Source organism: Hyaena hyaena, unplaced genomic scaffold (assembly GCF_003009895.1).
Source record: "Hyaena hyaena isolate Hyena2069 unplaced genomic scaffold, ASM300989v1 scaffold_1221, whole genome shotgun sequence".
Taxonomy (NCBI): Eukaryota; Metazoa; Chordata; class Mammalia; order Carnivora; family Hyaenidae; genus Hyaena; species Hyaena hyaena.
Window position 1 is genome coordinate 401,075 of NW_024081857.1, and position 16,891 is coordinate 417,965.

The following is a 16,891-nucleotide window of genomic DNA, read 5'->3' on the forward strand; positions in this document are numbered from 1 at the left end:
GGCAGAGAGAGAGGGAGACACAGATCCGAAGTAGGCTCCAGGCTCTGAGCTATCAGCACAGAGCCTGATGTGGGGCTTGAACTCATGGACCATGACATCATGACCTGAGCTGAAGTTGGATGCTTAAACGACTGAGCCACACAAGTGTGCCCTCATTAAACTAATTCTGACTGCATTTTCCTATGTAACAAGAGAAAAACATGTACAGAAGTAGACAATTCATTTCTCATTTCTTTTAATGCGAATGTTCATAAAAGAAAAGATGCAGCACTTCTCCAATATGGCTCACATACTCAAAGGTTTATAGCTTAGAAAATCTCAAATAAGTCTTAAATATACTGGGTACAGAATTGGCATTGTTAAGGGGATTGATCTGGGTAACCAAATGTACTGTGTCACTCTGTGTTAGCTAAACAATCACCTTAAGCAGACAAAAATCAGTGACCAGTAAAAGATACTATTTAAACTATCTAGTCAGTATCGTTTGTATATAAGCGAGAGAGAGAGAGAGAGAGAGAGAGAGAGAGAAGCCAGAAGATTGAGAGCCAAAGACCTTGACCGAAGATCAAAAAACAAGGGCCATTATTCATCTACTAACTACATGAACAAAGTGCTAAGTGAATAATTGTTCTTCCCTTGTAAACTGTGAGAAAAACGCAAGAACCCTATTACTGGGTTCCTGGAAGAGTATACAACCTAGTTAAGTTGGACATCCTATTGAGCATTTGGAATTAACATGTTCTTTGGCCTTGCTAGAAATAATTTTTTAGGGAAATAATTGTCTTGCATAAAATGGCCTAACTTTCTCTCCACTAAGGACTTCTATCTATAAATGGAGATAGTTTGACTTACAAAATAAAAACAGCATACTAATTTCATTTCTAGTTTCAGATGAATACCTACTTAAATTCTCCACATTGCATAAGAGCCATCAAAACATATTTATTGAGATATACTCTTTCAGGTGTCTGCCCTAACAATATTTGGGTCTGAGAACACAAGAGGACTATGAACAACCAATTCTGCTTTCTGAAACTGTTGTGATCCCCTTTGTAATATGCATGTGGGATGAAATCAAGTATTCTTATGCTGACAACCACTAGCAATGTGAATAATAAACTTAGAAACTAGCAGTTACTTTCCATCATCAAATCCTGTCCATGACGCCTTTGAAATAGCTCACACGTCTATTCTCTGGTTCATATTTATAATTTTCATTTTCATTTTGTGCCATTATTTCTTCGATGCTAAACTATAGCAGTTATCTCATAAATGACTCCATTGCTTTTGTTTTTGTTTTTTTCTTTATTCAAAGCTCTGATTCTAAAATCTTTTGTGAGCTACTATTTACTGAGCACTTACCATATGTCAGACATGATGCTGAAGATCTGACACACAGAATCTCATCTAATCCTCCCAGTCACCCTGAGTGAGGAGGTGAAAATGTGGGTTGGCCCCTTCAGCACTGAATCTAACTTCTTCCCAGGGTCCCTTCCTGGGTTCAGAGGTGGGAACGTATACTGCCACAGCCCCTAGACTCATCTCTAGATTAAGGGAAATCAGTGCAACATTTATATGCATTCATGCAAATCGTGAATTGGAACTGAGTGAAGGTGAGAGAGTTACAGAACTGGGGGTGTCCATTTTCTATTGTCAACTGTAGCAGAGATGCCATGAATGCCCTTAAGAAATGTAATGGTGACACATCTCAGTAGAGCAGTGGCATCCTGATCGTAACAGGAGCAAGATCTTCTGTGGTGGTCCAGTCCCACAGTGTGGCTTTGGGCATCACTTTCAAATCTTAGCATAAATACTGCTTTCTTCAGTCTATGCTTCCAAAAGGCATTTAATATCCTGTAGTAACTCTCTCCATGCTTAAACTAGTCAGAGAGGATTCTGGTAACTTCAAATGAGTACTAGACTATATAGGTAAATATATTCCCACTGGACATTAGAAAGAGAGTAGTTAAATGTCTGTTAAGTTTATACAGATAGTAAGTAAGTGTTTAGGACTCAAATCCAGGAAAACTATCTGAAACCATGATTTGAAGCACTATGGTAGAAAGGGCGTGTACTTTCCTTGTAGTATTCTCTTCTTGCAAATTCCTTACTGCTGACAAGATGAAGTCTAATTACCTTCACTTGTCACCAAAAGCCATCTGTAGCTCACCCCAAGCTTCTCTCTTGTTTTTTCTCCCCTAGAGCACACTACATTCCAGTCACACTGAACTTACTCCTGGCCTTGCCCCTATATATCGTATTTCACTCTAATTCCTTCATCTGGAATTCTTCCCATCCTCTTATCCAAATTCTACCCACATTTTGGAGAATTTTATTATTTATTAAACTATTTTTCTGAGAAAATTGTAGTGCATAATATCCTTCCTTTTTAATTTCATGTTACTTAAAGCACAGAATACCCAATTGAGAAAGGAGACTGAAAATACTTAAAGGATAATTTGAGAAAAAAAAAAGAGTATTATTACCAGAAGAGCCAGGAAATATTCCTAAATTAGGCAGAAACAAAAGATGTCTACCCAACCACTAAATACTTGAGTATAAATTATGGAAAGCTACTATGAATCTGCATAGGAGGAAACATTATATTAGTTTGGGAACTTTGAATGGATTAATCATGCATGTCGGTAAAAGTATGCCAAATTAGATGTTTTTCAAAAAGCCTTTGATGAGGGATATCAATATGAGTCATTTCAACATAATAATAGTTATTGTGTTTTTCCAGTAGATTAGAAAAAAAAAGAAGAACGACATCAATAAGTAGAACTAAATGGGCACATCTACAGAGGGAAAAATGCTAATAATCCTGGTGTTTTTCAGATATCAGAACCGGGATTACTCTTGGTGACAGATTGCATTATGTTCTAAATTATTTTCTCCCTCTTCCCTGTCATAAGATTACACATTTCTATCCTTCATAGAAATTATATCTTTATATTATATCTGCCTTTCTATGGAAGGAGTATACTTTACAACCTCATCAGAACCATGCTAGTCCAAATAGTTTTCCTTGGGCAATGGAATTTGATTAGGAGTGAGAATATGCCAATTGTTAGAAGAAGCTTTGAGAGCCATTGCATACTTTGGTTTGGTCTCCTTTCCTCTCTTGTAAGAATAGCATGTTCTAGACAGGACCTTTAGGCTCTATTTTTAGCCTGCATTCTGGAATAAGGCAGAAATGTGGGGTAGGAGCACCACTACTGTGACAAGTACCTAATACATAATAGGAACAAGGAAAAAAAGCAAAAACAAAACCACAAAAACCCACCTTTGTTCTTAAAAACTACTTGAAATTTTTGGGAAGCTCATTTGTTATAGCATTTATGACCTAGAAAAAAAAATTGATGAAATCTTATGTAAAGAGTTGAATAACCATCTATGTTTAATCTTATGTAAATTTTGATGAGTGACTTGGAGAAAAGCCTGCTTTGTTTTCCCCTCAAATTGCAGAAGGAAATGATATAGAATCATTTTTTTGGACAAGGAGTCATTTTGAATAATTAAGTGAAAACAGATAAATTACCTGAGCATTTGCTATGTCTCAAACATTATGGCCCCAGCTTTAACAACTTTATTTTCAGTATCCTATTTAGTCCTCACTAAAACCCTATTGCAAATGAATCCCTTTACTGGTAAGGAAGCTCACTTGCCCAAGGTCATAGATCTACTACCATCCACACTCATTAAAACCAGGCTTCAAGTGCCTCGCTTTCAAGCATTTATTCATTTAGGAGTTAACAGGTGATATCTAAGTGGTAATCCAAACAATGGTAATGGAATTGAAAAATCCCAAAATGTAGAAATTATTCTAGAAAGGGTGAGAAAGAGCACCTGTAAAACATCTGAATAAAAGCAACTGACACTCTATAGACACTGAAAATAAAAGTTTCAAGATGCAAATGAAATCTAAAAAGCCATGAAAAGTGTGAACAAATAGATATGACTTCAGATATAAATTTCAAACTATAATGAGTTATTATTTCTTATTTTTCTTGAATACACTTAATTTAGATTTAATAAAATTGCATTATGAGTTGAATTCTATGCCCCTCCCCCATTAATCTATTGAAGTCCTAACCCCTACTACATCAGAGTATGACCTTATTTTGAAATAGAGTTGTTGCAGATGTAATTAGTTAAATTAAGATGAGGTCATATTGGAGTAAGATGGTCCTCTAAATCCAATATGACAGGCATGTTTATAAAAAGGGGAAATTTGGACACAGACATGCACATAAGAAAATGCCAAGTGAAGATAAAGGCACAGATCAAGGTGATGAAGAAGCGAATGATGCCTGAAGATTGCTGCCCAACCACTAGAAGAAGCTAGGAAAGGAATAGAACAGATTTCTCCCTTGCAGCCCTCAGAAGGAGCCAATCTGGCCATGGGTTTTCCAGTCTCCAGGAAATAAGAGACAATGACTTTCTGTTGTTTAAGCAACCCAGCTTGTGGTACTTCATTACCTTAGCAGCCTTAGTAAACTAATGCAAAAGGATTACTAACTTAGAAAATAAGTTGTAAACTTAAAGAACATAGTTCATTACAATGTGATAATCATCAATTTATCAATAGGATAAAAAGAAGCTGGTATAAATTCATAGTTCATAAAGCAATAATGAGCTGTGAAGAACAATTATGACATGTTCATGCTTCCAGTCTTTGAGGCTGACTTACTGGGGAGAACCTGATGGTGTGAAAAGATTTTCACTTATGAGATAAAAGGGATAGACATTTGAGGTTACTTCAATAATTATGGTTACTTCAATCAGACTGGGATGATTTTCCAGATTTAATTTTTAGAATTTCCTAACAGTGCCTAATATCTCCTTGTAACATTTTAGTTACCTTAAAAACGTAGGCATAGTGGGAAGGACAGAGGTACTCTGGTCTCCCCTGGAAACAGTATATTCTTTCATGTACTCAAGCATTCAGCTGAAAATGGCCAGGTAGAGTTAATTCATATCCCAGATGCCTAACTTACTCCCTGCGAGCAAATTACTCATCGGCGGGACAAGGTCATTCTTCATTTTAACCATTACCATAGCATTTTATATTGTCATGTGCTATGTGGTTTTGCAATCCTTAAAATCCCCTGGTGAAGTAAAGGGGATGACAAACACAATTATGTCTGATTTACAGACTAGGGAGCTGGGACTCAAGCAAGAGACAAAGCCATCATTGGTAAGGGCCATCCCAGAAGGCGGGCACCCTGGGTTGGGTCTCTGTTTATCATGCGGAGTGCAAGAATAAACCTAAGGGATATTAGCTATGCATGTAATTCTTACATTTCTTAAAACTTCAGTTCCCCGCCCAAGCTGATTTTTGGCAGGGACCATCTGTCAAAGGAACAAAAGGTACGAAGCAAGTGAAGTACAAATTGTGTACAGTGTGTTAGAATTTCAGGATTAGAGATGTCTGCAGAATCAAACTGAAACACTGTAACTTAGAATCAACTTCCTAGGGGCACCTGGGTGGCTCAGTCGGTTAAGCGTCTGACTTGGGCTCAGGTCATGATCTCAGGGTTTGTGGGTTCAAGCCCCATGTTGGGCTCTGTGCTGACAGCCAGCTCAGAGCCTGGAGCCTATCTTCAGATTTTGTATCTCTCTCTCTTGTTGACCCTACCCTGCTCATGCTCTCTTTCACTCTCTCTCTCTCTCTAAAATAAGTAAAAAACATTAAAAAAATCAACTTCCTAAAAGAGTATCAGGAGGACTGAGGACAAACAGTCCTCACTATATGACACTATTTTGACAGATAATCCAGTTAAAAGCATTAGTGGAGGTACATGCAGGGGACCAGAAGAGACAAAATTTAGGAAAAAATACAAAGAATTCAATTACTTAGCATATTTTTTCACCTGAAACTCCATATTAATTTGAAAAAAGAATTCCTATTTCTACTTTCTCGCTTCATTATGAGATCAAAGCATGATGTGGCATTTATTTCAACGAGCCTGTGCTTACCTACACTTGCAGCATGTAAACTCAACTTTTGTCCTGATATCGCCTGTAAAGCAATGCTGGGCTTTTTGTTGTGAGTGTTCCGGGGATGCATATTTATAGCCAAGCCCATGACCTAGGATCCTGGTTCTTGAAAACTGATAAAAGTTTCAAAAGGAAATCTCTCAAAGAGCCCTTAAGTCAACATTGAAATCTCAACTGGAATCTTGGGTATTGGACTACAAGGTCAGGATGGCTGATTCGTTAAGAATCAGTGTGATGACCTGTTTATATTGATGTCACTCAGGTCCAGGGCTCTTCTGGCACAAAGACTTACAGACGGGAATTACAATGTGGGGGTGATAAGTGGGAAAACAGCCACCATGATGCTATGACAGAGCATACCCAGATTTTTCTAGTGATTTCACAATTTAGCAAAATGAACACAGAATTAGACTTAATTGTATGATACAAATCACTCTCTTTAATATAATTGTAGAATTTCTTGTTTGGTGGCAAGATTATAGTGTCTACCAAGCTAAATACCTTTCTTAACAGACCAAGCAAATTGACTGCTATTATATGCTATCACATGTAATAATGGGAAGTGTCCTCAGATATTCTTCACTTGGACTTTAAGAAAAATTCTGCCCATTACAAATATTTGGAAAGAAGTTTCTACTCTAATGAGAACTTAAACATCAAAAGAATTTAGTGGGGCATCTTTTTTTTTTTTTTTCCACAAATCATTTTCTTTGTTGTTGTGGTGGTAAAACTCACATAACATAAAATTCACCATTTTAACTATTTTTTAAAGTGTACAATTCAGTGGAACTTAGTATATTCACAATGTTGTGCAGCCATCGCCTCTATCTAATCTTAGAATATTTTCATCAGCCCAAAAGGAACCTTGTTACCCATTAAAAAGTCACTTCCCATTTCTCCTGACACACAAACTCTGGCAGCCACTCATCAGCTTTCTATCTTTCTCTCTCTACAAACTTGCTTATTCCTGCGTATTTCATATAAACAGAATCATAGAATATATACCCTTTGTGTCTGACTTAAACTTTTATGAAGCATAACGTTTCAAAGTTACCCACGCTATAGCATGTATCAGTGCTTCATTACTCTTCATGGCTGGATAATATTCTATTATACAGACACACCACATTTTGTTTATCTGCTCAACAGTTTATCAACATCTGAGTTGTTTCCATCTTTCTGACTACTCTGAATAGTGCTGTTATGAATATTCAGGTATAAGGTTTTGCTTGAATATCAATTTTAAATTCTTTGGAGTATACCTAGGAATAGAATAACTGGATCACATGGTGATTCTATGTTTAATTGACTGAAACACTGACAAGTTGTTTTTCATAGCGGCTGTACTATTTTACATGGCAGCAACATAAGGGTGTTCCAATTTGTCCATATGCTTGCAATATTTGTCACTTATTACTATTATTATTTTCATCTTACTGGGTGTTAATCAATATCTCATTGTGTTTTGATTTACATGTCCCAAATGATAAATGATGAACATCTTTTCATGTGCTTATTGATCATTAGTATATATTCTTTGGAGAGATTTCCTTTTTAAAAATTTTTTTTTTTTCCTTTGGAGAAATTTTTATTCAAGGACTTTACCCAATTTTTAATTGGGCTATTTGTCTTTTTGTTCTTGGTAAAACAGATTCTTTATATATTCTGGATACTAGATTCTTTTCATATGATTTGCAAATATTTTGTCCCATTATGTGGGTTTCATTTTCACTTTCTTGATAGTGTCCTTTGATTCACAAATGTTTTTAATTTTGATGAGGTCCCGTTCATCTATTTTTTTCCCTTTATTGCTTGTGTTTTTGGTGTTACATTTAAGAAATCATTGCTAAATCCAAGGTCATTAGGATTTACTTCTGTTTTCTTTTGTTAAATGTTTATTTATTTTCGAGAGAGAGAGAGTAAGTGAGGGGGTAAGGCAGAGAGAGAGGGAGACAGATAATTCCAAGCAGGCTTCCCAGTGCCAGCACAGAGCCTGATGGAGGGCTTGAACTCATGAACATGACACCGCATCCTGAACTGAAATCAAGAGTCAGATACTTAATCAACTGAGCCACCCAGGCACCCTCCTCTGTTTTCTAAGAATTTTGTAGTTTTAGCTCTGATATTTAGTTATTTATTCCATTTATTTACTTTTTGTATATAGTATAAGGAAAGGGTATAATTTCATTCTTTTGCATGTGGATACCCAATTTTTCTAGCATCATTTGTTAAAGAGAGTATTCTTTCCCATTGAATGGTTTGGTCAACCTTGTCGAAAGAAATTGACCACAAATGTATTGGTTTATTTCTAGATTCTCAATTCCATTCCATTAATCTATGTGTCTATCCTTATGTTAGTACTACACTCTTTTGATCACTATAGCTTTGTAGTAAATTTTGGCATTAAGAAGTATGAGTACTCCAACCTTGTTCTTTGCCAAGATTGTTTTGGTCTTTTGCGGTCCCTTGAAATTCCATATGAATTTTAGAATCAGCTCTTCCATTTCTTTAAGAAAAAAACAAGCCATAAAGATTTTGATAGGGATTTAATTAGTCTGTACTTTGCTTTAGAGAATAATTCCATTTTAACAATATTGTGTCTTCTGATCCATGAACATGAGATGTCTTTCCATTTAGTTAGGTCTTCCTTCCTTAATATTTTTAGCAATGTTTCATAATTTTCAGCATACCAGTCTTGTACCTGCTTGGTTAAATTTATCCCTAAGTATTCCATTCTTTTTATGCTGTTATAATGAAATTGTTCTCTCGATTTCCCTTTTGAATTGTTCATTGTTGGTGTATAGAAATATAACTTATTTTTGCATATTGCTCCTGTATCCTCCAACTTTGCTTAATTCATTTCATAAACTGTTTTATATTATAGTAACTAGTCAGAAACAGACTAGAGAATGTGTGGATGATGGGTACAATGGGTTACTATAGAGAAACCATTACACTTCAGGAAATCAATAGGATGATTTTTTATCATATTTCTATTTTAGTTGATATTATGGTTATTATCATATACCCTATTTCATAAATTAATAATGCATTTAAGATATACTCTTCTGGATGTGACTGAAATAATCATAATGTACACTGGCTTTCAGAATGACTATTTATATTTACAAAATGTTGTTTGTTTCATGGGTAAATAATAAAGCTGCCTGCCCAAGACCTATGAATCATTAGGAAAAGCAAAAAGGAAACTAGTAGGTAAGCAAAATGGATTTTTTAGCACGAAGAAATGGCAAAAAGATATAAAGACCTATTTAACATTTAAAATTTGCAGATAGAAGTGCCTGGGTGGCTAGGTCGGTTACGAGTCCAACTTCAGTTCAGATCATGATCTCATAGCTTATGAGTTCCAGCCCTGAACTGAGCTGTGCTGACAGCTCAGAGCGTGGAGCCTGCTTTAGATTCTGTCTGTCTGTCTGTCTCTCTCTGCCCCTCCCCAACTCGCATGTGCTCTCTCTCTCAAAAATAAATAAACGTTAAAAAAAATAAGAGTTGCATATATTTTTTGTGAAAAATTGTATCTTAAAGAGCACTTTGGTTCTGGTGAGGTCATTGGTCCTTTTTGTGTCTCTATTGGTAAGAACTTCATAATATTTACAGGCAAGTTTAAACCAGAGCACCAGAAAGTCTGTCACTATAAAGAAAATAAATACACAAAATTTATGCCATAAAGGGTTGAGCAAATTTTATCAGTAAGCAGAAAGTACTTACACAAAATTAAAAAGCTTAGTGATAATAAAGGAGAGTGACCAAGGACCAGCAGAAACAATCTAGCTCTGAGAGAATTATATGATTAAAAAAGGTGGGAATGAAAACTTAATTTTCTAGCAATAAAGGAAAAGAGCTGAAGCAGAAATAGGTTGTCTCAGGGATGAGAGTGATCATAAAGAAAACTTGAAGGAGCTGGATGGTTTATGGCCAAATACAGGGGAAGAATCAGGGGAAGGCCAACCTGGGGAAGAATCAAATTTCAAACTAAGAGCTTAATGAACAAAGTAGGCAGTGTGTGTGGAGTTTACACTACAGAATTGTGAAGCTACGCAATAGCATCTGTAGTACTGGTAGAACCTGAGGTCTCTGACTAAAGATACTTTAGGGCAAGTAAATAGGATACAGTTTACAGCATCGAGGTCTTGGCATTTAGAATAATTTTGTTTTAAAGCCCTAGGTTAAATTCCCTGGAGTGATGGCAGTAAGAGGTGACCAGTGACAAAATAACAGGAGTGGCTCTTTAATGTTTGCTCTAACTCAGGTTTATCATGCTGATCTAATAGTGTTTGAAAGCTCAGGTCAGCATTCATCAGTGTTGGAAATCATTTAGCATTCACAGTTTTAGAGAGTATTCTTACATAGAGATAAGCCCTGCTTCCAGCAAGGTCAACATGTGAATATACTGGTTATTGTAAAGCTAAACATCTAAATGAGTGGATGATTATTTCCTTTATGAAATAAATTATTCTTCATTTACAAAAAGTTTTAAATATGACATCTCTGATCTCACAATCAAAATGTCTCCAATTTAAAAAGACAAATCAATCCCTAGAGTACTAGGAGAGTATCTTTTATATTAAGGTAAGATAGACTCATGGAGAATATTCACTCTTCCATGTAGTGGACCCTGAATGCAGCATGAAGGTTCCTTTTGGTGAATGACTTACTGCCTCAGCAGCTGGGGACGACTGTTATCAGACAGCTTTGAACTGTCAGCCCCTTCTATGAGTTCATTTGGCTACAGAGAGCTACCTTACACAAAGTCACAGTCATTCCTGAGGTGGCCCACACCCAATGACTGATATATGTAGCAGTATAAGGGCCACTCATTTTAACTCAATTTAGCCCAACTTTGAAAGATCCCCTTTATCTGCAGAGCATCACACTGGGTTGACTAGGGCTGCTGCCGAGCTTGGATGGGACCTCAACTTCTCCCTCTGCATTCCTGTTACCCACCCCCTCTTCTGTAACTGTTGATCTTGGGACCCTTAAAGAACATTCTGCATGTTAAATTGCCTCCATACTAGAGAATGCTTCCAAAGGAGTCCAGTTTCTAAGATGATACGAAACATATCAAACATATATGTAAAGAAAAATGCATCCGGATTGTGTAAATGTACAGATTTCCAAAATATGCAAATAAAATGTATCCAGATAGTTGAATTATACACATATTTTCAGAGATTATAAATAATTGAGGGGAAATGATAAAAAATGGAACAGCTTTGATGATACGAAGTGGAGAATCAAGGTTGAAGCAAACATAAATACAGTTTTAAAATAGTGGTTAATAGGAGGGTGTGGCCATAAATTCTGAATGAAATGACTTCCCATTAAAAAACATTTACTTATTTATTTTGAGAGAATGAGAAAGCAAGGTGGGGTAGGGGAAGAGAGAGAGAGAGAGAGAGAGAGAGAGAGAGAGCGAGCAGCCCCAGCAAGCTCCGTGCTCTAAGTACAGAGGCCTTCGTGGAGCTCAGTCTCAGAACCATGGGGTCATGACCTGAGCCAAAATCAAGAGCATTTGAGCATCTGAGCCACCCAGATGCCCCTCCAATTTTTTTTTTTAAATGACTCTTACTGGAGGTTAAAAAAAGTGTTCTTCTTCCCTCTTCTCATCCATAATAAAGTAGAATTTACCTATACTTTCTGTTGATGGGCAAAATGAAGAATATTAATAACATTGAAAAAAGGCAAAAAGAATGGAAATTGGGACAAGAAAAAAAAGTCAATGATCATTTTACAGTATTCTTTCATCTAGTTTTTCATTCCATTTTCACTTCTAATACTGATCTATACAGACTTTTTTTTATTCACCAAATTAAAATTTGATATTGCATACAGATTTTTGTTGACTTTGCATTACAAACATTTGTTATTGTCCCCCAAAGCACGTTTTAATTAATAATAAAAAGGTTAAACATTAAGTCCATTCATATATTGCCTCAATAGATACACCTCAATTTTACATTGTTTGTGTCTCATCCAGATTGTGTTACTTTGTTAGGGTTGCAGGAACAAAGTACCACAAATTTACTGGTTTAAACAATAGAATATTGACTCAACCCTGGAGACTTGAGGTTGGAGATAGATTGAAGAGTTTATCTACACATAGGGTTCTCTCTGTGTGCATCCATACTGAGAGAAATTTTCTCCCTTTTACAGGGATGGAATCGTATTGGATTAGAACACACCTAAGTAATCTATTTTAACTTGATCATCTGCAGTTTTTCTATTTCCAAATAAAGTCACCTTCACAGGTACTGGGAATTAGGACTTCAACATCTTTTTAAAGAACATAATTCAACCATACACACTTGGACAATTCTTTTCATCTGTACAAGTTATAACAAATTCTAGTAAAATATGTACAATGAAGGTGGCCTAATATTTTTGACGACATTGCAGTAATATGTAGCCTGAACAAAAGGAGAAGAAAAACATTGTACCTTTTTTTGCTGCATCTCTTATTTTATTGCCAATCTGGCATGGATAGAATTTACCTTAGTAAATCAACATATATTGACTATTTGACTATTACATGCAAAATATTTTGCTATGAGAGCTCCTAGGAGGCTCAGCAGGTCGGCGTCTAACTCTTGATTTCAGCTCAGGTCGTGATCTCACAGTCCTGAGATTGAGCTCTGAGTTCCTGCTCCACACTGTATGTGAAGCCTGCTTAAGAGTCTCTCTCTTCCTCTCACTCTGATCTTTCCCATCTTCTCTCTTTTTCTCTAAAAAACTTTTTTTTGCTATGCATTTTTGACAATACTAAGATATATAAGTTGAATACTTTGTTTCTGAGGGGTTTATATGGTATTTATAAAAGCATCAAAACATTAAGAATCCAAAGACATGTAAGTCTACTTTCCTCAATTTAAGGAAAATGTTATACTAGAGTTCTTCCATTTTATACACATTTCTTCATTGCAGAATTAGGTTTGTCCTCTGTGAGCTAGAGGTTATGAAAAGTCCTTGAATCTTGTAATTATATGAATTTATACCACTAACTGCATTGAGAATGTAATAGGATATGCCTTATCAATTGTTAAAGAAAATATAAAGCATTTTTATTGCTGAATAAAACAGTGATGTATTGCATACAATTTTCAAATGGTAGTTCACTTCCTTTCTGGGATCAGCAGTTTACATTTATTTGACAGACATGAAAAATTATCCTTAGGTATTAATTTCATAACTTTAATTGGGGATGAAGAGCTTTACACATGGAATCTGGGAAAAGTAGTGTTTACTTTCCTAAAAGTTTACTTTATGGCCCCTTATCAAACAGCCTGCAATACATTATCATTTTTATATAAAAACCAGAATGACTAATGCTATATTCAAATTGCTTGTCTCACCTTTTATTTAAAAAGATTTTTAAAATTAATTTCTATACCCAAGTGGGGCCCAAACTCACAACCATGAGATCAAGAGTTGCACACTCCACAGACTGAGCCAGCCAGGTGCCCTGCTTGTTTCACTATTGTTTAAGAAAAGAATAAGAATTCACATAAGTGAGAAACACTCTCTAACAAGGTGGGTTTAAGTGTAATGTTCCATGTAATCCTATAGATTACATAGATCCCTATTCACTTTTGGAGCAATTTACAAGATGAAATTCAACGTGAGGCAATTTGTATTTTTAGAACAGTGTCTTTCTTTTTATAAATCATTTTGCAACAAGATTTAAGACATATTTAGCCATGGGAAGAGAAGATAAGCTTCAGTAATGAATTTATGCCTCCCCTATGATGCTATCTACCAAGAATGATGTTAAATCCCACTTGAGATCCTTTATTATTTGACTTAGAGAAAATTATACGTATAGGCACTAAGGCAAACAGAAGGCAGTTCATTGATAAGATCTACATCATGTGAAGATAAAATCATAATCCTCAGAGTATATATCATTCTGGATATATGAGTTATCTATACAGCTGAGCTATAACCTTTTAAATACTGTCTGAAAATTATTAGTTATGTTTTTAAATATTTATTTATTTATTTATTTTGAGTGAGAGAGAGAGAGAGAGAGCGAGCGAGCAAGTGTGGGAGGGGCAGGGAGAGAGGGAGAGAGAATCCCAAGCAGGCTCCACACTGTCAGTGCAGAGCCCAATGCAGGGCTCAATCTGACAAACCGTGAGATTATGACCTAAACAGAAATCAGGAGTCAGATGCTCAACTGACTGAACCACCCATGTGTCCCCAAATTTTAATTATTTTTAATAGACACATTTCTTAAATCTGCTCTGCACTTCACTGTCATGTTAAGTAGATGTTTAATGAAACTTTCTTGACACCTTATTCATTATTATATAATATTTCTTACCTAATGTAGCAAAATATGACTTTAAGACATGGATGTATAATGAGAAGACTCTATAATTCTGACTAAGACAGGGGTCCTGAATTTTTTCTGTCAGTTTGTTTTTTAATTATCTGTTGCCTCATATAGAAGCTGCCTTGTGAAATATTAAGAGGTATCTCATGGATTGATATTATCTTGTTCTATGTGGCTTTCTTATTGTTCAGAAAATTGAAATCCTTATTGTGTTAGTTAACATCACTCAAATTTTTGTCTTTGACTGGACTTCACTGGCCTCAAACTACATTCCAAATTTTATATCCTTTCTTCTATGCTAAGTCTCTTACTTTCAAAAAAGCATGGAGGAAACACTCCTCATTTTTTCAAGAATTAGTTTAAAAAATTTGGAGAAGTATCTTATTATAAGTTTTACACACACACACACACACACACACATGAGATAATTCTGCAGATAAGCCTCCAAGATTTTCTTAGTGCTTGACATTTCTTAGAATTCTAGGTATAAGTAATAGGAATCCTACATAAACAAATTTATGTTCAGTAGTTATGAGTGCGAGATTGCAAATAGAAGCTTTTGCTATCTTGAGTTTTATAGGTAAGACCCAGCTTTTAACATATCTATTTACTATAAAAGTAAATTATAGTTTTAAAGTTTATAGTTTAGAGTCTATATAGTTTAAATAGTATATATATAATTTCCAAGTAGTCTCTATTAAATATGATGTATAATTCTTTATATAGATAAAATTTGATTTATAAGGGTTTAGTATTAATCCCATGAAAACTGTTTCATGCATTTCCTCCAAATTTAGGGATAACCATGGTAAGGTCTGATTTAAAATAATGAAAAATAAGGCACATAAAATACACTTTCAGCAACCATGGAAATAAAGAGGTAGATAATAATTTTGCAGAGCTGCTAAAAATGAGACAAAGTGCTAGTTTTTAAATAGCTGCTGATTGGAAGAAATATACTATTTAGTATTAATTGATATACCAGAAAGCAAGAGAACAAATAGTATCTTTAAAATCAGATACACAGTTAGAAGTCACAAGGGAAGGTCATTCATATCATAGATCCTGTTTGCAGTGTAGCTGCTTGTCACATGGAGAACTGTAGGCAGCACAGTCTAGTGTGAGTTAGAGCAGGGATTTATCTATGTTACCATGGTTAATGATAACAGTGTAACAGTAACAGCAGCCATCTTAAGAGTATGCACATGATGGGTTGTCTGCTCATGAAATTTCTTTTTTTTTTTAAATTTTTTTAATGTTTTATTTATTTCTAGGAGAGAGAGAGAGAGCGAGAGAGAGAGAGACAGCGTGAGCAGGGGAGGGTCAGAGAGAGAGGGAGTCACAGACTCTGAAATAGGCTCCAGGCTCTGAGCTGGCAGTCAGCACAGAGCCCGTCGCGGGGCTTGAACTCACGAACCGCGAGATCATGACCTAAGCAAAAGTCAGACGCTTAACCAACTAAGCCACCCAGGCGCCCCTCATGAAATTTCTTTTGTAGTAACACTCAATATCCTGAACATTAACATATTAAGCAAAGGTTAAATTGGATACTAACACTAAAGAACAAGAGACAATTTAAAAATATTTCTAAACAAAAAGCTGCTACCTTAAAATGACCTCTATAATTATCAAATAAGAAAACTCGAAGAAAACTAATATTAAGTGATAGTGATGGTTCAAGTGAAAGAGGTGAAAACTAACTAACGAAGACAAATAAGAGGGTTATTAGATTAAAATTATTGGAAGGAATCAGTTGGTGGAGGAAATTTTTTCAAACTAGTTCCATTCTTCCAAATAGTTCTGGTTTAGAAAGTTTTTAAACAACTTTAGGATTACAGACATAAGAATTGTTCTATTGAATAATTAATACATTACTTAAGAGTTGTGATTGGTGAACGCTGCCGGTTTCTGAATACTCATCTTTGTATTTTTCTTTTAAGGACAGATTTTCATAGTATGTAATATATTACAGGGAAGAAATAATTAAGAGGAAGATAATAAAATCATTCCATAAAGTATATCTGAAAATAATACAGGTGAGGTTGTTACAAAAGATGTAATAGTATACTCCACAAACACTCTGGGTTTTCTGAATCAATAAGATCTGCTTTGACCAGAACTATATTTTACATGGTTCACATGACATATGAAAAGGTAACTACTGAAAAAAAATACTATAGGGATGACAAGACTTTGGGAATTATGTAGTTAGAGTTTAATTTCACCACTACACACGTAGAGGGAAATGCAGGTTCCAGGGCTTTACCCCAGAGTACATCCAGACTATAGTTGCTGGGGAGTTGTTAGATACTGGGACGTTGTGGTGTTCTATCAACTCATTTGGCAATTGTGAAGCAGTAGCTATGTTTGAAAACTACTGACCTAACACACCAACTATTTTTACAGCTATAGAACAAAGATTAAGTACTTTAGTTAGCGTTACATAGCTAGACATGAGCTCAGAGTTTCCATCTACCATCAGTTCTGTGCTATTTTCTCTATTCAATTCATCCAGTCCAATGGAAGAGCAAGTAT